This window comes from Nicotiana tabacum, chromosome 20 (assembly GCF_000715075.1).
Source record: "Nicotiana tabacum cultivar K326 chromosome 20, ASM71507v2, whole genome shotgun sequence".
Lineage (NCBI taxonomy): Eukaryota > Viridiplantae > Streptophyta > Magnoliopsida > Solanales > Solanaceae > Nicotiana > Nicotiana tabacum.
In genome coordinates this window covers 130,636,907-130,662,615 of record NC_134099.1, presented here as the reverse complement: position 1 = coordinate 130,662,615, position 25,709 = coordinate 130,636,907, and positions in this window count along the sequence as shown.

Here is a 25,709-nt window from a genome sequence, read left to right as displayed (position 1 = left end):
CGAGTTTAAGTGAAAAATTTATGAAGTTTTGAAGAAATCCCGTTTTGCTACTGTTTTAAAATAATTGGGCAGGGAACCTATGCGTTCACACACGATTGGATGCATTCGCAAAGAACAAATGGTGACCCCCAGAATTAACTCTATGCTATCGCGGACCTAGCTATACAATCGCATAGAACAAATGATGACACCTAGAATTAACTATATGCTATCGCGGACCTAGCTATGCAATCGCATAGAACAAATGATGACCCCCAGAATTAACTCTATGCTATCGCTGACCTAGATATGCAATCGCATAGAACAAATGATGACCCCCAGAATTAACTCCATGCTATCGCGGACCTAGCTATGCAATCGCATAGAACATAAACTTGGACACCAGCAAACAGCAAAAACACTAGATTTTTCTAAGTTCGAATCAACCCAACGCCTATCCGAAACTCACCCGAGCCCTTGGGGCTCTAAACCAAACATGCACTCAAGTCTAAAAATATCATACGGACTTGCTCGTGCGATCAAATCGCCAACATAACATCTTAAATAACGAATTTAGCATAGAAATCTAAGAAAAATCTCAAAACTTTCAAAGTATCAAATTTCACAACTACGGGTCCGAATCACATCAAACGACTTCTGTTTCTTACCAAATTTCACAGACGCATTTAAATGTCATATTGAACCTGTACCGGGCTCCGGAACCAAAATACAGGCCCGATACCATAAATTTTAAATATAATCAAATTTCCAAAAACTCTTATATTTTTAGTAAAACGATTTCTTTCAAAAATTCATTTCTCGGGCTTGAGACCTCGGAATTTGATTCCGAGCATACGCCCAAGTCCCATATTTTCCTACAGACCCTCCAGGACTGTCAAATCACAGGTCCGGGTCCGTTTACCCAAAATATTTAAAGTCAACTTAAATTCAATTTTAAAGGCCAAATTTATATTTTCATCACATTTCCACATAAAAGCATTCTGAATATGTGCCCGGATCGCGCACGCAAATCGAGGTAAGGAAAAAGGAGGCTTCTAAGGCTTTGGAACACAGAATTTACTCGTAAATCAAGTGATGACCTTTTGAGTCATCACATCCTCCACCTTTAAAACAATCGTTCGTCCTCGAATGGATATAAGAAGGAAGTACCTGAGTCAAGGAAAAGATGAGGATAACGGCTCTGCATATCGGACTCGGACTCCCAGGTCGATGCCTTAGTAGGTTGACCTCTCCACTGAACACGAACAGAAGGGAAACTCTTCGATCTCAAATGACGAACCTGCCGGTCTAGAATAGCTACCGGCTCTTCCTCATATGACAAGTTCTTGTCCAACTGGACAGTGCTGAAGTCTAACATGTGGGATGGATCGTCGTGATACTTCCGAAGCATGGACACATGAAACACTAGATGCACGGCTGATAAACTCGGCGGCAACGCAAGTCTGTAAGTCATATCTCCCACTCGATCAAGAATCTCAAATGGGCTAATAAACCTAGGGCTATGCTTGCCCTTCTTTCTAAATCTCATCACGCCCTTCATAGGCACCACTCGAAGCAACACCCGCTCGCCAACCATGAATGCCACATCTTGAACCTTACGGTCGGCATAACTCTTTTGCCTGGACTGAGCTGTACGAAGCCTATCCTGAATGATCCTGACCTTGTCCAAGGCATCCTGTACTAAATCCATACCCAACAACTAAGCCTCTCCCGACTCAAACCATCCAACCGGCGACCGACACCGCCTACCAAACAAAGCCTCATAAGAAGCTATCTAGATACTCGACTGGTAACTGTTGTTGTAGGAAAACTCTGCTAAAGGCAAAAACTGATCCCATGAGCCTCCAAAGCCAATGACACAAGCTCGAAGCATATCCTCCAAAATCTAAATAGTATGCTCGGACTGCCCGTCCGTCTGAGGATAAAATGTTGTGATCAACTCGACCCGTGTGCCAAACTCCCGCTGAACTACTCTCCAGAAATACGAGGTAAATTGCGTACCTATGAAGATGAACAATCTCCCGGATATAGATCTCAGCTAACCTCTCGGAAGAATAGGAGACTACCACACGAATGAAATACGCTGACTTAGTCAACCTATCAACAATAACCCACACTACATTGAACTTTCTCTAAGTCCGTGGGAGTCCAACAACAAAGTCCATAGTGATACACTCCCACTTCCACTCAAGAAGCTCAATCCTCTGAAACAAACCACCAGGTCTCTGGTGCTCGTACTTTACCTGCTGACAATTCAAACACCGCGCCACATACGCAACAATATCCTTCTTCATCCTCCTCCACCAATAGTGTTGCCGCAAATCCTGATACATTTTAGCGGCGCCCGGATGAATAAAGTACCGGAAACTATGGGTCTCCTCTAAAATCAACTCTCGTAGTCCATCCACATTAGGCACACAAATTCGACCCTGAAGCCTCAAAACTCCATCATATCCTAATGTAACCTGCTTGGCACCACCATGCTGCACTGTGTCTTTGAGGACACACAAATGAGGATCATCACACTACCGATCTCGGATATGCTCCAATAAAGAAGAACAAGCAACTGTGCAAGCTAATACATGGCTGGGCTCAAAAACATCCAATCTCACGAACTGATTAGCCAAATCCTGAATATCCAAATCAAGCGGCCTCTCCGACCGGAATATACGCAAGACTTCCCATACTGGCTGACTTCCTACTCAAAGCATCGGCCACCACATTGGCCTTCCTAATTGATATAAGATGGTGATATCATAGTCTTTCAATATCTCCAACCACCTCCTCTGCCTCAAATTCAACTCCTTCTGCTTGAACAAGTATTGTAAACTCTTGTGATCCGTGAACACCTCACATGCCACGCCATACAGATAATGCCTCCAAATCTTCAACGCGCAAACAATGGCTGCTAACTCCAAATCATGGACCGGATAGTTCTTCTTATGAATCTTCAACTGACGTGAAGCATAAGCAATGACCTTGCCATCCTGAATCAACACCGCACCAAGTCCAATACGAGATGCATCACAATAAACTATATATGGCCCTGAACCTGTGGGCAAAACCAACACTGGTGCCATAGTCAAAGCTGTCTTGAGCTTCTGAAAGCTCACCTCGTACTCGTCTGACCACCTGAACTGAGCACCCTTCTGTCTCAACCTGGTCATCGGGGCTGCAATAGATGAAAATCCCTCCACAAACCGACAATAATAGCCTGCCAAATCCAAGAAACTCTGGATCTCTATAGCTGATGTGGGTCTGGGCCAGTCCTTGACTGCCTCTATCTTCTTTGGATATACCTGAATACCCTCTGCTAAAACAACATGTCCAAAGAAAGCAACTAACCCCAACCAAAACTCGCACTCCGAAAACTTAGTATACAACTGACTATCTCTCAAAGTCTGAAGAACAACTCTCAGATGTTGCTCATGCTCCTCCTAGCTGTGGGAATAAATCAAAATATCATCAATGAAGACTATCATGAATGAATCCAAGTAAGGCCTGAACACTCGGTTCATCAAATCTATAAAAGTTGTTGGTGCATTGGTCAACCCAAATGACATCACCAAGAACTCATAATGCCTGTACCGAGTGCAGAAAGCTGTCTTAGGGATATCGGATGCCCTAATCCTCAACTGATGGTAGCCAGATCTCAAGTCAATCTTCAAAAATACCTTGGCACCCTGAAGTTGATTAAACAAATCATCAATCCTCGGCAAATGATATTTATTCTTGATTGTAGCTTGTTCAACTGCCGGTAATCTATACACATTCGCATCGATCCGTCCTTCTTCTTAACAAACAACACTGGCGCACCCCAAGGCGAGACACTAGATTTAATGAAGCCTTTCTCAAGCAAGTCTTGCAACTTCTCCTTCAACTCTTTCAACTCGGGCAGGGCCATATGACACGGCGGGATAGAAATGGGCTGAGTGCCCGGAGCCAAATCAATACAGAAGTCAATATCCCTATCGGGTGGCATATCCGGCAGGTCTGAAGGAAATACCTCAAGAAACTCACGAACAACAGGCACAGAATCAATAGAATGAACCTTGGTACTAGAATCACGAACATATGCCAAATAGGCCAAACACCCCTTCTCGACCATGCGCCGAGCCTTCATATATGAGATAACACTACAGGTAGAATGACCAGGAGTCCCTCTCCATTTTAAACGAGGCAACCCCGACAAGGCTAAGGTCACATTCTTGGCATGACAATCCAAGATCGCGTGGTAAGGTGATAACCAGTCCATCCCTAATATGACATCAAAATCAACCATGTCTAGAAGTAACAAGTCTACTCGGGTCTCAAGACCCCCAATCACAACTATAAAATAATGATGGACATGATCTACCACAATAGAATCACCCAGCGGTGTAGACACATATACATGAGCACTCAAAGAATCACTAGGCATAATCAAATACGGTGCAAAATAAGATGACACATAGGAGTATGTAGACCCTGGATCAAATAGCACTGAAGCATCCCTACTACAAACCAGAACAGTACCTGTGATAACTGCATCGGAAGCCTCAGCCTTAGGCCTAGCTAGAAGAGCATAACATTGGGACAAGGCCCCACCACTCTGAATTACATCTCTGGGATGGTCTATTGCTGGCTGGCCTCCACCTCTAGCGGTCTGAGCTCCACCTCTAATATCTCTACCTCCACCTCTAGCACCTCTACCTCCACCTCTAGCTAGCTGAGCAGGCGGTGGAACACTCGCTGCCTGAACCATGGAACGGGAACCCTGGTGCTGAGAACTACTCAGTGCTCGAGGGCAATATCTAGCAATGTGCCTCGTGTCGCCACAAGTAAAACAATCCCTCGGTTGCTAGGGCTGACGACCCTGAAAACTCTGAAGCGGAGGTGCACTGATAGGAGCTGGTGATGCACTGTAAGACTGCTGATCGGAATACTACATGTGAGAACCATGGCCACCTGGGGCACTGTGAGAAGCCTGAAGTGCTGACTGAAAAGGCCTAGGAGGATGGCCTCTATCAAAAGAATCCCTGCCTCTAGACGAGGCACCACTGAATCTACCTGAATGATGAGGCCTCTTGTCAGACCCCTGACTACCTCCTTGTGATAGAACCATCTCAACCCCGCTGGCCACATTGGCTGCATTTTGAAAGGAAATCTCTCTCCCCGTCTCCTTAGCCATCTGAAGTCGAATAGGCTGAATGAGTCCTTCAATGAACCTCCTCACTCCCCTCTCTCTCTCTCTCTCTCTCTCTCTCTTGGAAAGTATAAGAAGAGCATGACGGGCCAAGTCAATAAATCCGGTTTAGTCCTGAGTAATAGTCATAGAACCCTGCTAGAGACGCTCAAACTGCCTCCGATAGATCTCTCTGAGTGATAGGAAGAAACTTCTCCAGAAATAGCTGAGAAAACTGGTCCCAAGTCAAAGCTGGTAACCCAACTGGTCTAGCCAAACAATAATCCCTATACCAAGTCTTAGTGGATCTAGATAAGCGAAAAGTAGCAAAGTCGACCCCATTGGTCTCCACTATCCCCATGTTCCTGAAAACCTCATGACAGCTGTCTAAATAATCCTAGGGATCCTCAGAATATGCACCGCTGAAAGTGGTAGTGAAAAGCTTGGTGAACCTGTCCAATCTCGCATCAGCAAATATAGCTACTCCATCACCGGTCTGAGATACCACACCCGGCTGAACTGCTCCAACTAGATGAGCTGCTAGAGTCTGAAACTGAGGAGTCATCTGCTCTAGAGTGCGAGTAGCAGGAGTCTAGGCTCCTTCTCCAACCTGAGAGACGGCTGGTGCTACAGGAAGAAAGCCTGACCGGGTGACACTCTCCATAAGGCCCACTAGATGGACTAGAGCATCCTGGAGTGCTGGGGTAGCAATGAACCCCTATGGGACTTGAGTTAGGCCCACCGGAACTGCCTGGGCCGGAACCTCATCATCATACTTAACCTGAGGCTCCGCCGTTGGTGTTGCTGCTCTGGGCTGAGCTCTGCCCCTACCTCAGCCTCTAGCAAGGCCTCAGCCTCGCCCTCTGCCCCTCGTGGGAGCTGCTGTTAGGGGCTTGGGATGATGATCGGGGGATGAGGAAGTGCGTGTTCTCGCCATCTGCGAAAAAACAGAGTAGAAATTCAATTAGCATTGAGAAACCAGACTGCACGACAGGAAAGAATAAATGTGAAGTTTTTCCTAACTCTGTAGCCTCTGGGGATAAATACAGATGTCTCAGTTCTAATCCCTCAGACTCTACTAAGCTTGTCCGTGAATTGTGAGACCTATGTAACCTAGAGCTCTGATACCAACTTGTCAGGCCCGGATTTCCCACCCTCGGGACTCGTGATTGAGCCTACTCGTGGAAGCTAGGCAAACCGAATATTATAAAATTATTACCCTTTTTATTAAACATATTCAACAAATTAAAAATCATAAGTGATTAAATAGCGGAATAAATTAATTAATCGAAAATGCAGAAGTCGAAACTTAATAATTCAACCAAACGCTGCTACATAGTCTGAAGTACAATACTACCCAGAATTTGGTGTCACAAGTCACAGACTATCTAAGAATACTACAAATAAGGTCTGAATGGAAATACATAAGTTTGTCTCTGAATAAGTAAAAAATAGAAAGAGAAAAGATAGGAGGAGACGTCAAGGCCCGTGGACGTCTACAGGACTACCTCGGGTCGCCTGAATGGACTGAAGACAGCACCCTCAATGCGGTCCAAACGCTCCGGTATCAGTATCTGCATACAGTGCAGAGTGTAGTATCAGCATAACCGACCCCATGTGCTGGTATTAGCCTAGCCTGACTTCGGCAAAGTAGTGACGAGGCTAGGACCAGACTACCAAATAAATCTGTGCAGTTAAATCATAAACAGCGGAAATAGAAGCAGATAATTACAACTAAAGTTGGGCGGGGGAACATGATGTAGGGAGTAACAGATAATAACATAATAACGGTAGAGAAATGTAAGAAACGCCATAAATCAATTACCAACAAAAGATAAGGAAATAAGAAGAACAAGTACACATGTAATACCGTTGTAGGCGTGCAACCCAATCCCATTTCATATAGTACCGTTGCAAGCGTGCAATCCGCTCCCATTTCATGTATTACCGTTGCAGGCATACAACCCGCTCCCATTTCATGTATTACCATTGCAGGCGTGCAGCCCGCTCCCATTTCATTTATCAACACCAATCATAAAAGATTCCCGGCAAGGGAACAATAGCATAATAACAACATCCCGGCAAGGGAACAATAGCATAATAACAACATCTCGGTAAGGGAACAATAATATAACAACAACATCCCGGCAAGAGAACAATAATATCACAACAATATCCCATCATAGGAGCAACAATATCACAACAACATTCCGGCAAGGGAACAATAATAAAATTCTTATATGAAGCACGAATAAGCCACAACGGAGTCATAAAAATTACAATACAAGACTCACAGGCATGCTTGACACCGACGTATAGATACTCATCACCATGCCTATACGTCGTACTCCACAGCTAACATGTAACAAATAAGACACGACTCCTAATCCCTCAAGCTAAGGTTAAACCAAACACTTACCTCAAACTTCCACGGCCAACTCAAGCCTCAAACACCGCTTTTCCTTTAGAATTCACCTCCAGATTACTTGTATCTAGTCCAAATTAATTTAACAACATCAATAAATGCTAAATAATTCAATCCCAATTCTAAATTATAGGTTTTCTATCATTTTCCCCAAAAAATCAAAAATTGACTCCGAGCCTGCTTGGTCAAAACACAAGGTTCGGATCAAAACCCGATCACCATTCACCCACGAGCCCGAATATGTAATTAGTTTCGGAATCCGACCCCAAAAAGAGGTCTAAATTTCAATTATTCAAAAAGCCCTAACTCTACCCAAATCCCCAATTTCTACCATAAAGAATCATGATTTAGGCCTAGAAATCTAATGAGTGTTAATGGAAATTGAAGAAAATAAGTCTAAGAACATATACCTATGGCTTTGTGGTGAAATCCCTCTTCAAAAATCTCCCAAGTTCGAGTTTAAGTAAAAGAGTTATGAAGTTTTGAAGAAATCCCGTTTTGCTACTGTTTTAAAACAATTTGGCAGGGAACCTATGCGTTCGCACACGATTGGATGTCTTCGCATAGTACAAATGGTGACCCCCAGAATTAACTCTATGCTATCGCGGACCTACCTATGCAATTGCATAGAACAAATGATGACCCCCAGAATTAACTTTATGCTATCGCGGACCTAGCTATGCAATCGCATAGAACAAAAACCTGGACACCAGCAAGCAGCAAAAACACCAGATTTTTCTAAGTTCGAACCACCCCGACGCCTATCTGAAACTCACCTGAGCCCTTGGGGCTCTAAACCAAACATGCACTCAAGTCTAAAAACATCATACGGACTTACTCGTGTGATCAAATCGCCAAAATAACATCTTAAACAACGAATTTAGCATAGAAATCTAAGAAAAATCTCAAAACTTTCAAAGTATCAAATTTCACAACTACGGGTCCGAATCACATCAAACGACTTCCGTTTCTTACCAAATTTTACAGACAAATCTTAAATGTCATATTGAACCAATATCGGGTTTCGGAACCAAAATATGGGCCCGATACCATAAATTTCAAATATAATCAAATTCCAAAAATTCTTATACTTTCAGTAAAATAATTTCTTTCAAAAATTCATTTCTCGGGCTTGGGACCTCAGAATTCGATTCCGGGCATACGCCCAAGTCCCATATTTTCCTACGGACTCTCTAGGACCATCAAATCACAAGTTCGGGTCCGTTTACCCAAAATATTGACCGAAGTCAATTTAAATTCAATTTCAAAGGCCAAATTAATATTTTTATCACATTTCCACATAAAAGTGTTCCGGATATGCGCCCGGACCGCGCACGCAAATCGAGGTGAGAAAAAATGTGGCTTCTAAGGCCTTGGAACATAGAATTTACTCGTAAATCAAGTGATGACCTTTTAGGTAAAGGTCATCACAATTTACAAGTTTTGCCTAGCTTATGCTTGACTTTGTTCAAATCCTCCTTTAAGACTATTACCAGTTCATCCCTCTTATATAACTCATCTTTCATTTTTCCTACATTTTTTTCTAAAGTGAGTTGTGTGTGATCGATTGTCTTTTCGCCTGTTCGTAATTTCAGTTTTAGATTTTCAAATCTAAGTTCTAGGACAGTTGTATCAAGTGCATAAACCTAGTTCTTCAACACAGTATTTTCACTTTCAGTTTCACAAGCCCTAAGTTCCACGTTTTTGCACTTAGCTTTTAAAATCACACATTCTTTTGACAACTGTTCCTTTTCATTATTCACATCCTCAGATTCATCAATTAGTTCTAGTAATAACTCAGATAATCTTTCTTTAAACAAACATTTAATCTTGTTTTTGAGATGAAGGACACTTACCTTAGTTTCTTCATCAGATTCGCCAATGGCCATTAGTGATCGTTCATCATAAACATCATCATCATCTGAGCTTTCATTTGAGCTTTCTCCCCAAGCAGCAATCATAGCCTCGGTTGATCCTTTGTTGTTGTCTTTCTTGGGTTGAACATGTTCTTCTTTCTATTTCTTCATTCCGCTCTTTCCTTCTTCCATTCAATTTCCCACAACGGACAGTTTTTGATCATGTGATCAGTCTTTCCACACTTGTAGCAGCCATTATTGGTTTGCTTATACAGAGCTCTTGCCTTTGATGTAGCTTCCACTTCTTGAAGAACCCTTTCCTCTCCTTAGGTACTTCTTGAAGTCTTTGGTGATCATTACCATTTCATCATCTTCCAGATCAGAACCTTCAGTGATTCTGAGTGCCAAACTCCTTTCCTTCTTAGGTATTTTCATGATTTGTCTCCTAAGTTCATAGGCACTGAGATTCCCAATCAATTCATCTAGTGGGAGAGTGGCAATATTCTTTGATTCCTAAATGGCAGTGATCTTGCTTTCCCAAGTAATTGGCAAGACCCTAGTGAGTATCTTCTCAACTCTTTCTTCTTAAAGTATAATCCTTCCAAGAGATTTTAGTTCATTTGTCAATATAGTAACATCTCCTTAATGGTTTCTTCATCCTTCATAGCAAAGTTCTCATACTGAGAGTGCAGTAGAGATCCTCTAGATCTCTTTACCTAAGTTGTTCCTTCATGGGCCACTTGTAGTGTGTCCCAAATTTTATTAGCAGTGGAACAACCTTGGATTCTACTGTACTCATCTAGACCAAGTCCACAAACAAGCCACTTCTAGGCTTTGACATTCCCTTTTCACTTCATCAGATCTCAGCATTGCAATCAGCTCTTGTTTTTAGCACATCTACTCCTTCAACATTTTTTTTAAAAGTAGCCAGTGGACAATCAGTGACAATGTCCCATAGCTCATAAGTCCTCTCCCTATAAGTGATCTCTCATCCTTGACTTCCACCAAGAGTAGTATTGGCCATTAAATAGTGGTGGCCTTGCAGTGGATTACCCTTCCCAATTTCCAGGTGGTGCACTCATCTTGATATTCTCCTTAGGTGTTAGCCTCTTCAAGTATAATCCGCTCTGATATCAATTGATGTTTTATACTTCAATATCACACAAGAGGGGGGTGATTTGTGTGGTGTCCAATTTTTCACGTGCACAGATTATAAAAGGACCTAGTTCTTTTATGTGTTCCTTATACTGCAGTTACGGAATAATAAATGCAGAAAGTAAAGAATACAAGTATTTTTACGTTGAAAATACCTGGCTCAAAGGGTAAAAAAATACGACCTACTACCTAGTAGGATTTTTTCCAACACTTCACTAAATCACTGAGCCAACAACAACATTTACAAAACTCTTGTAAACCTAAGGATTACCTCTAACACTTTTGTGGCAACTAGCCTTAGGCTGTTGCAATAATTTCAAGTTAACTCTAGCTTGAACAATACACTCAGAGTACCTAGTATAAATGCTTCTAGAGAAAGCTGAAAGGTACAACTCAAAAGATGAAATTAGAACAAAAGATAGACACTTGGAACTGGTTCTTCTATCTGGTTCATATAGCTTCAGGTTCGCACACTTGAATTACACATGAATTACTTGCAAAATGCCTTGCTATTTTGCTCTCAACTCTTGTTTAACTTTAGTGTTTGTACGTGCCTGTAAATTGAAAACATCCTGAAAAATATAGAGTTAGTAGACTAGGATTAACTATTGTTCTAATGTTATACTCTTCCATGGTGGAAGAATTCTGGTTATCTTCAACTTCTAACTCCTCTATTATCTAGGATAGATTTCTCTTCAAGTAAGGAGTCTTACTCCTTATTATTTATGTAACATTTCGTTAAGAAATTATCAGATTTAACCACTTATGCTTATCTTCTTCATGTGCATGTCTTGCGCTTGAATCTACCCATGCTATGTGTATGGACCTGGTTCATGCATGTGCTTCTTTTGTCAATCATCAAAACTTACTTAGGCCAACATGTTGTCAAAATGGGACTTGGTTCCACTATGTAAATTTCGTTATAACAACGAATATTTATAAAGCTTTATAATATATGATACTTCTCATATTGTTAGTGTGTACACATTCAATTTTATTTTAAGAAATATTACTGAAGTATGGACCTAGAATAAATATTGAATTTATTTATTAAGAAATATGTACTTAGGTTTAGAGGCATAGTGCATTGTGATACATAGAAGATAATACTCGCTTTTAGAGGAACTATTGCCATGATCGTGGATTAAGATTCTCTTTAAAATATGAGTACTATAATTTGCGCATTTTGTATAAGGACCAAGTGGGAGAATGTTAGAAACATTGCCTATTGAACATTTCACAATTAATTATCTGAAATATTCCATAAAGAAACAACTGCCATAAATTAGCTATAGCCCAATTTATTCATTGACAAAGTAACTTTTCTTGATGGAAGAACAATATAAAAGTGAAGTTATGGATATGGGTCCCTAAAAAAATCTTTAATTTTCATACCATCTAAGAGTGAGGTTTTGAGTACTTCGAAGACTCATCGGAAAAAGCTCGCCGGAGTAGAAAAATCAACGCTGATTTTGACACCGACTTCGCAACAATGGCCAAAGGTACGCCAATCCTCTCATTTCCGATGCGAATTTGCTCTTTGTAATTGTTTAGATATTCCTTAGATTGTGTAGAATGTCTTACGATCAAAGTTGATAGGTGTAAAATATTTACGATGGAGAGGAGACAATCAGCATGGAATGTTAAAATTTATTTTCCCCACTCCTCATTAGGGAACTCATTTTTCTAATTTTTGAGGAACTTGTTTTCTACCTATAATATTTTTCAAAATACCTTGGCCAACAAAACATAAAAAATTTTAAAAAAGATTATTCAGAATATAGTTTCTCCATGCCAAACACATCGTGAGATTAAACTTATTTGGCATCATTTTTGTGAAGGAAAAAAAATAGATGCTCTAACATATATTTTCATATGTTTTGTTTCTCCATATATGGGTTAATTACACAGGTCACTAACTTACTGTATATTTGCAATGAAATCATCAAACTAAACACAAAATCACTAAACTTTCATTTAATTTTCTAAAATCACTTAATTGAAAGTACGTATAGAGATAGAGGTTACTATAGATGAGAAAAATGGATTGTTGCACTTGAAATACTCAAAATTTACTGCCACACCAACAAATTAAAGACTTCAACAATGAAGAAAATATCAATCCTTGACCTTCACTGGATTATTTAGCCGTCACTCTCTAGGTTCAATGAATCCTCTACCATCTTAATCAAACACTATTTGCTTACCCCTATCTAAAAATTACAACTAGGAAAAACTATATCTGTTGGTTATGATAGCTATATATAACCCCAAGCCACTTCTTTACAATAAGTTGCCTTGGCTGTTAGTCAATCTACTTCTTCAGTCACTGCAAAACTTTATACCCCAAATTTTTAAAAAGACTTTGAGGAAGTCGTATCAAAAGAAGAATTGTTTAGTTCTCCAAATAGTAACACTGTTACACAAAATGGGACGAAAGGAGTAGTACACATTTTTGCCTCTTGAATTATCTAACGCTAAAGGTCTATGGGCTAAGTGTTAACTCCGAAATTAGGTAGGGACCTTCAGAATTCTTCGGGGTATTTTCACTTTTATCCCGCGCCAAAACTATTTACATCAGGTAGCCGAAAAATGTATAAAACTTGTGTACAATTTTTGTATATAACATACAGAATGTATATTATACATTTTTTGGTTATTATTTTTACAGCGGCTATACAGTGTCATTTTTGGAAAAATGACACCGCATCGTCGTTCTCAAAATAGTAGCCGGAAAAATATATATTTTTTGTGTAGATAAACACACACACACATTCTGTATCTTATATACAAAAAAGATATACGAATTTTATACACATTTTTGGTTACCAAATGTAAATAGTTTTTGGCGCGGGCTAAAAGTTAAAAAAATGACATTGTATAGTCACTCTCAAAATAATAGCCGAAAAATATATATTTTTTGTATATATATATATTTTATATGTTATATACAAAATTTATACACCTTTTTAGCCTCTTGAATTATCTAAAGCTAAAGGTCATATGGGCTATGTGTTAGCTCTGAAATTTGGATATGGACTTACAGAATTCTTTGGGGAAAAATTCAAAAATAGCCAGATTTACAACTGGTCGTTCAAAAATAGCCAAGTTTCAAATGTAATCGAAATTTAGCCCATTTTAATGTAAAGATAAATCTGAGCGAAAACATTGTTCAAAACCCGAAAAATACGCCAGTATATTATACTGGAGTTCCCGTATAAGTATGCTTGTACTCCAGGATATTATACTGGAGTTCCAGGATAAGTATGCTGGAACTCCAGCATAATATGATGGAGTTCCAGCATAAGTACACTAGAACTCCAGCATAATATACTGGAGTTCCAGCAAGTATAATTGTCCAGTATAATATACTGGAGTTTGGAGCACCGGTGCTCCAGTCTCCAGTATATTATACTGGAGTCAGCAAAGTATACCGGTCCAGCATAATATGCTGGAGTTCATACACAGGTGCACCGAACTCCAGTATATTATGCTGGACCGGTCTCTGTTGCAGCAAAATAGTGGCTATTTTTCATTGACTTCATAAACGCTGTCTATTTTTGAGTGACCAGCCCGAAAACTGGCTATACCGTGCTATTTTTACAATTCTTTGGGGTATTATCTTTTTTAGCCCGCACCAGAAACTATTTATATCTGCTGTCGAAAAAGTGTATAAAACTTGTATAATTTTTATATATAACATACAAAATGTATATATATACAAAAAATATACAAATTTTATATATGTTTCGGCAGCATATATATTTTGTATAGTTTTGTGTGTGCGTGTGTGTGTGTATATATATATATATATATATATGTTGTATGTTATATATAAAAAATAAACAAATTTCATACACTTTTGTAGCTACCAAATGTAAATAGTTTCTGGCACGGGCTAAAAGTGAAAAAAAATAACATTGTATAGTTGCTTTCAAAATAATAGTTTACAGTGAAGTGTGTTTTTGTGTGTGTGTGTGTGTATATATATATATATATATATATATATATATATATATATATATATACACACACACACACACATTCTGTATGTTATATATAAAATTATATAAATTTTATACACCTTTTAGCCTCTTGAATTATCTAACGCTAAAGGTCGCATGGGCTAAGCGTTAACACTAAAACTTGGGTATGGACCTTTAGAATTCTTTGGGATACTATCACTTTTAGCCTACGCCATAAATTATTTATATTTGGTAGCCGAAAAAGTAAATAAAACTTATATAATTTTTGTATATAAAATACAGAATTTACATTTGATAGCCAAAAAAATATATAAAATTTGAATATAACATACATAATGTATGTATACAAAATATATATAGTAAAAGCTACTGAGAAATATATATATATATATATATATATATATATATAAATATACAAATTTTATATTTTTTCGGTTATTATTTTTACAGCGGCTATACAATGTCTTTTTTCCATCAATAACATTTCATAGCCGTTCTCAAAATAATAACCGAAAATATATGTTTTTTGTATATATACATTATGTATGTTATATACAAATTTTATATATATTTTTGGCTATCAAATGTAAATAGTTTCTGGCGCGGGCTAAAAGTAAAAAAAAAATCAATTTTTAGAACTCTCAAAATAATAGCCGAAACATATATATATATATATATATATATATATATATATATATATACAAAAATTATACAAATTTTATACACATTTAGCCCGTGCCAGAAACTATTTACATCTGGTAGCCGAAAAGGTGTATACAACTTGTATAATTTTTGTATATAACATACAAAATGTATATATATATACAAAAAATATATAATTTTTTCGGCTATTATTTTTACAGCAGCTATACGGTGTCATTTTTTGAAAAATGATACCGCATAGCCATTCTCAAAATAATAGCCGAAATATTTTTTTACATATATATACACACACACACATTCTGTATATTATTTACAAAAAATATATAATATTATACACTTTTTTGGCTACCAAATGTAAATAGTTTCTGGCGCGGGTTTAAAAGTGAAAAAAATGACATTGTATAGTCGCTCTCAAAATAACAGCCGAAAATATTTTTTGTATATGTATACATTCTGCATATTATATACAAAAATTATTTAAATTTTATACACCTTTTTAGCCTCTTGAATATCTAACGCTAAAGGTCGTATGGGCTAAGTGTTAACTCTGAAATTTGGGTATGGACCTTTAGAATTTTTTGGGGTATTATCACTTTTAGCCCACGCGAGAAAATATTTATAGCTGCTGCTGAAAAAAGTATATAAAACCCGTATAATATTTGTATATAACATACAGAATATATATATATATACAAAAAATATACAGATTTTATACATTTTGTCGGCTATTATTTTTACAGCGGCTATACAAAAATGACACTGCATAGCCTTTATCAAACTAATAGCTGAAAAAATATATATTTTTTGGATATATATATATATATATATATATATATATATATATATATATATATATACACATTGTATGTTATATACAAGAAATATACAAATTTTATACACTTTTTTGGCTACCAAATGTAAATAGTTTTTGGCACGGGCTAAAAGTGATAATACAACCTGGTTATTCCTTTGCTTCAATAATATGTCTAGAAGTGATCGTGACAGCTTTATATATACATTATATATGTTATATACAAAAATTATACAGATTGTATACACCTTTTTAGCCTCTTGCATTATCTAACGCAAAAGGTCGTATGGGCTAAGTGTTGACTCTGAAATTTGGGTATGGACCTTTAGAATTCTTTGGAGGTATTATCACTTTTCGCCCGCCCAGAAACTATTTATATCTGGTAGCCGAAAAAGTATATAAAATTAGTATAATTTTTGTACAGAATGTATATATATACAAAAGATTACAAATTTATTTATTTTTCGGCTATTATTTTCCAGTGACAATATAGTGTATTTTTCCGTCATATTTGTGTGATGGGCCAAATGCATGGCAGAGAAATTGGAAAAAAAAATCAGAAATAGTCAGATTTAAAATTGATAATTGAAAAATAGTCACAGTTTCAAATGTTATTGAAATTTAGCCACTTAAACAAAAACACCCTTAAAAATTCGAAAAAATTTCAGCATAATATGCTGGAGTTCGAATTTTTTACATATGAGATTCTAGCACAATGTGCTGAAATTTCCTAATGTGCTTGGATTTCAACATAATTTGCTGGAAGTTTATACTTAGGGGCTCCATAATCCAGCATATTATGCTCAAACTTTCTGTGTACTGAAGTTCCAATATAATATATTAGAAGTTTATATGCAGGAGCTCCATAATTCAGCATATTATGCTGTAACTTTCCATGTTTCAGCAAAATAGTGACTATTTTTCAATGACTTTACAAACGTTGACTATTTTTCAATTATCAATCTGAAAACTAACTAGCTCATATTATTTTCACGATGAAGTTGGGTTTTCATTAAGAATGGATCTAGGTGGCTCAATCAAGATATAGAAGGAAATCAGATACATGGCACTTAACCAACTTCACATGGTAATCAAGTTCTCGTTACACATAAAATCCAGAGGTGGATGCAGTGTTACAATATCAGAAACAAGTATATTTGACGCAGATCAAAAATTTATATGTATAAATTCATTAAAATTGCAACAACTAATAGGTTTGGATTATAATTTTAAAAACGGCAAAGGGTCAAATATACCCATATATTATGAGAAAATATTTAAATATACCATCCGTTATACATTGGGTCCAAATATAACCCTGTCATAATACTATTGGCTCATTTATAACCCTCTTCTATTAAGTTTGCCCAATGTGGACATTCAATCCTACGTGGCACTGATATTTGATGAGGTGGATGTCACATGGCATTCCATCTCAGCGCCCCTAATCCATATATAAAAGACTAAAATTTGAAATACAATATTTTTTATGGTAGCGGTAATGGTGGCAATAGTGGTGGAGGGGAAGAAAATTTTAGTGATGGAAAAAAATATAAGGGAGGGGTGAAATGGGTTAGGGGCACTGAGGTGGCAAGCACATGTGACATCCACCTCATCAAATGTCAGTGCCACATAGGAAGGATGTCCACTTTGGATAAACTTAACGGAAAACGGGTATGTTTAAACCAATAGTATAACGACAGGGGTATATTTGGACTCAAAGTATAACGAAAAATATATTTAAACCTTTTCAAATAGTACAAAAATATATTTGGTTTTTTTGCGTTTTAAAAATACAATAAGTTCAATGTTAAGAATCTTAAATGTTGAAATCAATCATGAATCCCCTCCTATTAAATGAGACAAGGATTTTATCATGTTATGATCCAACCAAATAACTATCATCCTATATTATTATAATTAAAATAGAGGCTAAACTTTAAAGTGGGTACGCCAACATTGATCATAAAGGCCATGTTACAAACTTAGTGGTACGTCAGAGACATTGCAAAAAAACACAACAAGTGTACAGCTACAACTACGAAATTTCCCACATTATTATTAACGTTCGCAATGGATTCACATGAAAAAGTAAACTCATGTGGCTGCCTCTCTGTTTTCTTCGTTAATTACCAAGACAACTCGGTTTGGACATTTTGTGTAAAGACTAAACAAACTTCACGTGCTACTTCCTCTTCACCTCCTTTGGTTATGGAATTATATAGGAAATAGGATGTTCCATTTGCAGACACTCTTCGTCATTACATTCTATGAAAACATTATTTTGAGAAATATATTAGGCTTCATTTCTGAAACTACTTGTGCTTTTCTTGCTTACATTTAATATTTATTTTCACATTCTAGCACCTCAAATCACATAAAACGAAATATATATATATTTTTTTTTGTGTTTGGACAAAGTACAATTTCTCAAAGTATTTCGAGATTTGAGCTTGAGATTTTCTAACCAGATAGAAAATTGTTGTGAACCTATGTTATGGATTCAATAAACCAAGAGTATGGGGAAAGACAAAAGGAGTACCGATGGAGGGGGAGCTTTAATTTGGAAAAAAATATACAGTAGAAACAATATCAAAAGATCATTGACATTTTTCAAAGTAAATCATAGTATAAATATGAAATATGAATACCTTTTTAAGAAACTTAAATTAAAAATGAAGATATGGCTAGGGTCCATTCCAATAACATTAAATGAATGCGATCTTTGATGGGCGACTTTTCCGACAGTTAATCTTTTCACTTCGCCACATCACTAATACAAATTAATGGACTAAAAATAGTATCTTTGATGTGCGGCTTTTCTGTCGTGTTTCTCTTTTACATGTACCTTAAGAAATACTCCATTAGTTAGTAAGTAGGTTGGACTATTTACCCTTATTTATGTCTTAAGATATAATGTCTATTTATTGAATATGTATTTTATTTATGTGTTATCTCCATCTCCAAGAATAATTATTATTTAGGGTAAAAATAGAAAAAATACAACTTACGGTAAAATAGAAAAAATATAATTGAGATAGTGTATGGGTCTGAATATGATCGACCACGACCACGACTTACAGTGAACATGACAAACGACCGAGTACCTGCGAGTCGACGCCCAGAGAGATACGACCTTGTAGTAAAAGAAGAGACAATACGACCTCGGCAGTAGAATCGGCCCATCAGGAGACCTAGAGAATATTCCTTAGATAATTCTTCACTTGTTGTTCCCGCGTTTGAAAGAAATTCCTCATTATATAAGAGGGTTGAAAGCCTTGTAAGAGGAGGACACTTGACAAAACTTACTAGCTTTGAATAAAAAGAAAATTGACAACTCTCTTCTCTCTATTAATATCATCCTAGAGTTTATTATCTTCAGCTACGATTTACCCCTTCATATTTGATTGATTTGTCCAAAAAGAATTTAACATCTTTTGAGTCAAACAATTTGACACCGTCTATGGGGATTTCCATAGCTGAAATCATAGTTCTCATCTAGGTTCTGGAAAGTGACGATTACTGTTCTTCAAACCTCATAAAAACCAACAATGGCAGAAAAAGAAGCGAGGTTGAAGATGATAGCAGATGTCTCAAACAATCTCCTGAACTCCTTCAATGAAGCCGGTAGGGAAGACACTGAGAACACAACACCAAGAGTTATACCGGAGGAGGAGATCTCACCTTCTCCACACGGGGATCTAACGGTCTTACACGAAAGGGGAGCTTCAACATCCACAGTGGGGGAAGCACCACCGGTAGTCAAAAAGCTGCTAGAATAATGGTTGACAAGTGCTCTGAGCAACATGCTCGAAAAACCCCCTCAAGGAGATGTCGAAAACTTACCGCCTACAGAAATCGCAGATACCACCAATGAGCCGAGCGCTACATGAACGGGTAACACCCGCACTATCGCGGATGCAGGTGACGATGCACTCATGGCCATCTTAAAGAAAATGGAAGAGATGGAAAACGAGAACAAAACACTCCGTGATCAAATGAAGGAGCATCAGGAGAGAGTTGACAAAATACCAGGCGCCCCCAAGCTATTACCAAAACGTGATGTGGGCCGATTCGTCGAATAGCCATACAGCGAAGGGGATGCTCCTCATCCTATCCCAAAAACCTTCAAGATGCCGCCATACTTGAAAATATATGACGGGACCACGGACCTAGAGGATCATCTAATTCATTATGTTACTGCGGTAAAGGGAAACGATCTATCAAAAGAACAGGTACCATCTGTGCTGCTAAAAATGTTCGAAGAAACCTTGATAGGGGGAGCATTGACATGGTACTCCTAGCTACCTGCGCGATCGATATCGATGTTCGAGGAGATGGCAGACAAATTCGCCACCGCTCATGCAGGGGAAAAGAAGGCTGAAGCTAGGGTAAATGATATTTTCGCAGTCAGACAAACAACGGGCGAGGGACTTCGGGATTTCCTGGCCCGATTCAACAAAGTAAGGATGAGCCTACCAAACGTGTTAGAAGGGATGGCAGTAGCAGCCTTTCAAAATGGGTTAAACAGGAGCGGATCAAAAGCGACCAAAATACTGCTCAGCAGACTCATGAAGTATCCCCCTACCACATGGAAAGAAATTCACAACGCCTACTGCGCCGAGGTAAGGGCAGATGAGGACGACCTGAACGGGCTGCTACAGCGATTAACATCGGTCTAAACCGAGATAAGGAGAGATCGACGTAACGACGGGCGAAGAGATCAACCACCACACTTCAACCGAGAAAGGCATCAGCGCTACATCCGAACATCCAACGCGCAAACTCCCCGACACGCGGAAGCCTTACCACGGCACACTGTGCCCCTCCGAAATGAAAGAGGTATGCCTCAACTACTATCTGATCATAATTTTTGTGTTTTCCCTTCAAAGATAGTGTACGCAGTGGAGAAGTTGGGCACGAAGGTACAATGGCCGCAAAAAATGAAATCGGACCCAAGCACCAGGAGGTCCAACGTCCTCTGCGAATTCCACCAAGAAAGAGGACATAAGACCAAGGATTGCATAGGTCTACGGCAAGAAGTAGTCAGGATGCTGAACCAGGGGTATCTGAAAGAACTGCTGAGCAACAAAGGAAGAGCCAACTTCGCCCGAGGACGTGACCTATCTCAAGGTTCTCCAAAGCCACCATCGCCAGCACGCACCATACAGATGATTATCGGCGGTGGCGACGACACGGTAATCAACCATGTGAAGTTCACCACCACAAATAAACTCAAACAGACGGTCGCCTAGGAACGGTATGATGACCTCGAAGACAGTATCATCTTTGATAAGTCAGATGTCGACGGTTTGTCTTTCCCTCACTATAATGCTTTGGTTATAACTTTACGCATCGCTGATACAGATGTGAAAAGAATCATGGTAGATGACGGAAGCGATGCGTGTATTGTTCACTCGAGAGTTCTTATGCAAATGAGGCTCAAGGATAAAATAATACCGCGTTGCATAACACTAATAGGCTTTAACAATGCAGTAGAACGGACTTTCGGAGAAATAGTGCTACATGTACTAGCGAGGGGGGGTCACCCTGGAGATAACATTCCACATCATGAACTAGGAAACGGCCTACAACGCCATCATAGGGCGACCATGGATACATGCCATGCGGGCCGTTCCCTCAACCTTTTATCAAGTGATCAAATTTCCCACCCCCTGGGGAATATTCAGCATCTGAGGCGAGCCACGCACCGCGCAAGAATGCTATCGGATCGCCCAAGATTGCACGCACACCAAACAACTAAAAGGAGCAAGTGCAGAGGCATAGCAATCATCCATGTCAGGAACCAAACCCTACCCACAAACAGAGGCCATCAAAGACCCGGATATCATAGAAGCCTGCAAGGCAACTATAGAAGATCTTGACCCCGTCCAATTGGATGACATCAATAACACAAAAAAGGCTTACATAGGGCACAATCTCTTGGAGCCAGGTAAGTATCGTGAATTTTTAACTAACAACGCCGATTTATTTGCCTGCTCCCACTCAGATATGCCAGGAATCCCAAGGGACATCGCCACTCATAAAATGAATGCCGATCCACTCAATCCGCCGGTACAGTAAATGAGGAGAAAGTTCAATGCCGCAATCGATGAGGCGGTCAGTGAGGAGGTGGATAAATTACTCGCCAACAGTTCCATCAGAGAATCAAAATACCCTCAATAGGTCGCCAATGTGGTCATGGTCAAAAAGAAGAACGGGAAATGGCGAATGTGTGTGGACTTCACCGATTTAAACAAAGCAGGCCCAAAGGATTCCTTCCCGTTACCCCATATCGACCAACTGATTGATGCGACAACGGGCACAAATTGCTGAGTTTCTTGGACGCCTACTCCGGTTACAACCAAATTCTAATGGCTGAAGAGGATCAAGAAAAGATGACTTTCATCACTCATCAAGGAACTTACTGCTATAAAGTTATGTCGTTAGGACTCAAGAACGCAGGAGCCACGTACCAGAGGTTAGTCACCAAAATGTTCAAAGAGTAGCTCGGCAAGACCATAGAGGTCTATATCGATGATATGCTGGTAAAGTCGACAAAGAAGGAAGATCACATTAGCCATTTGAAAGAAGCCTTCAAGATATTGTGGCAGTACGGGATGAAGTTAAATCCGGAGAAGTGTGCCTTCGGTATGGCCTCGGGAAAATTCCTAGGTTTTCTCGTGTCGCAAAGAGGAATCGAAGTCAACCTGGACCAAATCAAAGCCATCGACGCGATACCAGAGATACTGACCAGCAAAACGCAGGTGCAGAAACTAACGAGGAAAATAGCCGCCTTATCAAGGTTCATTTCACGATCCTCAGATAGATGCCACAAATTCTTCAATGTGCTGAGAAAAGACCACGGCTGCAATGCAACGAGGAATGTGTCGACGCTTTGAGAAAACTGAAGGCGTATCTATCTTCGCCGCCACTACTTGTCAAAGCGGATCCAGGCGAGTGTCTGTTTGTGTACTTGGCAGTTTCCGAAGTTGCAATAAGTGCAGTCTTGGTCCGTGAAAATAAAGGTACGCAATCTCTGATTTATTATATCAGCAAAACTTTAATCGATGCCAAGACAAGGTACCCTCACCTTGAAAAGCTAGCTCTGGCACTTGTCGTAGCTTCATGGAAGCTTAGACCATATTTTCAATATCACCCTATAAAAGTAGTAACGACCTTCCCCCTAAGAGGTTTCCTGCACAAACCCGAACTGTCGGGTAGACTCGCCAAATGGGCCATAGAATTAAGCAAGCACGACATAACATACCAACCGTGAACTGCCATTAAGTCACAGGTGCTCGCAGACTTTGTCGCTGATTTCAGCACGGTGATATTGCCTTGAGGTAGAACAAGAAGCACTTCGTGCCTCCACACATACCGACCTCTGGGTCCTCTATACCGATGGCGCCTCCAATGCCTCGGGATCAGGACTGGGACTCATCCTCGAGGTCCCTACGGGTGAAGTGATTCGCCAGTCCATACGATGCCCTGAGATGACTAACAACGAGGTCGAGTATGAAGCTGTGATTGTAGGTTTGAAGTTAGCCCTCAAGTATGGCGCTCGACGACTCGTCTTCCACTACGACTCCCAACTTGTGGTGAACCAGGTCACCGATACTTTCCAAATCAAAGAGCAGAGGCTACTAAGATACCAATCGAAAATCCATAAACTACTGCCAGAGTTCGATGAGTGCCCCCTCGACCAAATACCCAGGGCGCAAAACATCGAAGGAGATGGCCTTGCTAAACTGGCTGCAGCCACCAAGAATATCAATAAAGAAAACGTGGTCACATTTCTTCATTCCGCAATCGACCACGTCGAGGTACATTCTATAAACTTAACATGGGACTGGCGTAACCGCTTCGTAGCATATTTGCAGGATGGAACACTTTCACAAGACAAAAAGGAAGCCAAAAAACTCAGGGTACAGGCGGCCCGATACAGCCTAATAAACAATGATCTCTACAAAAGAATGGTTGGCGGTCCCCTAGCTAAATGTATTGTACCACATCAAACAAGGCGAGTACTAGAAGAAGTACACGAAGGGCATTGCTAATCCCACACGGGAAACCGTGCTCTCATTCGATGCCTCATCTGCGCCGGTTACTACTGGACTACCATGAAAAAAGAAGTCGCGGACTATGTCCGAAGGTGCGAGCAATGTCAAAAGTACGCTCCCATGATACATCAAGCGGGAGAACTCCTCCATTCTATCACTTCGCCATGGCCATTCATTAAATGGTGAATGGACATTGTCGTCCCCCTCCCGATAGGACGAGGTAAGGTACGCTTCCTTTTGGTTTTAGCTGACTATTTCTCTAAATGGGTGGAAGCAGGTGCATACACTCAGATACGTGAGCAGGAGGTCTTCGCCTTCATATGGAAAAATATTATATGTCGTTTTGGCATCCCCAAGAAAATCAGCTGCGACAACGGACCTCAATTCATTGGAAAAAGAACAACTGAGTTTTTCGAAAAATGACACATCAAACAAATACTCTCCACGCCATACCACCCTACCTCCAATAAAGTAATACTGAACATATTGAAAAAGAAGCTTGAGGAGGCCAAAGGGCTATGGACCGAACTACTACCTGAAGTATTATGGGCATACCGCACTACGCCAAAATCCAGCGTAGGAGAAACGCCATACTCACTAGTCTATGGAACCGACGCAGTTATACCTGTCGAGGTCGGGGAGCCCAGCTAGAGATACTCTAATGAGAGTGGAACAGACAACGACGAAAGTATGCTACAAGATCTGGATGAAATTGAAGAACGGAGAGACATGGCCCACATAAGAATGGTAGCCTAGAAGCAACAAGTAGAGAGATACTACAACAACAGAGCCAAGGTGCGACCACTCAAAATTGGCGACTACGTCATCAAGGCCAAAACACAAGCATCGAAGGACCCTAATGAAGGAAAATTGGGAACAAACTGGGCCGGACCATATAAGATAGTAGCAGTAGCAAACAAAGGAGTGTTCCAGCTAGAAACAATATAGGGAAAACTACTCCAAAACAACTGGAACATCACCCACCTCAAGTACTTCCACTTCTAAGAGAAGGTGTCGCCTAAGCCGTACTCTTTTTTCCTTACCCGAGTTTTGTCCCAATCGGGTTTTCCCAGGGAGGTTTTAAACGAGGCTACGAGGGGGACTCTTTATAGATCGACGTGATGTTCATTACCTCAACCCGTCAATGTGATCTTCAGATCGAAGCAATGAAGTGACTACGTATAGATAATCAAAATCTCCATTATATGTGCGGAATTGTATCTCCATTATATGTACGGAATCGTATATCCATTATATGTGTCACACCTCCTTTTTCCCTACACCCTGTAAAGGGGTATATGGGAGTTTTTTCCAATTTAAGTGGCAATCGAAACGGGATCATTTTTATTAAATTCAGAGTCGCCACTTGGGATAATTTATGGTGTCCCAAGTCAACGGTTTAAATCCCAAATCAAGGAAAAGATTGACTCTGTTATACAGTCTACGAACACAGAAACCCGAGTAAGGAATTCTGTTAACCCAGGAGAAGGTGTTAGGCACTCCCAAGTTCCCTGGTTTTAGCACGGTCGCTTTGATCATACCTGGCCTATTAAAATTATCTGATTACTAATTTTAGAACCTATGTG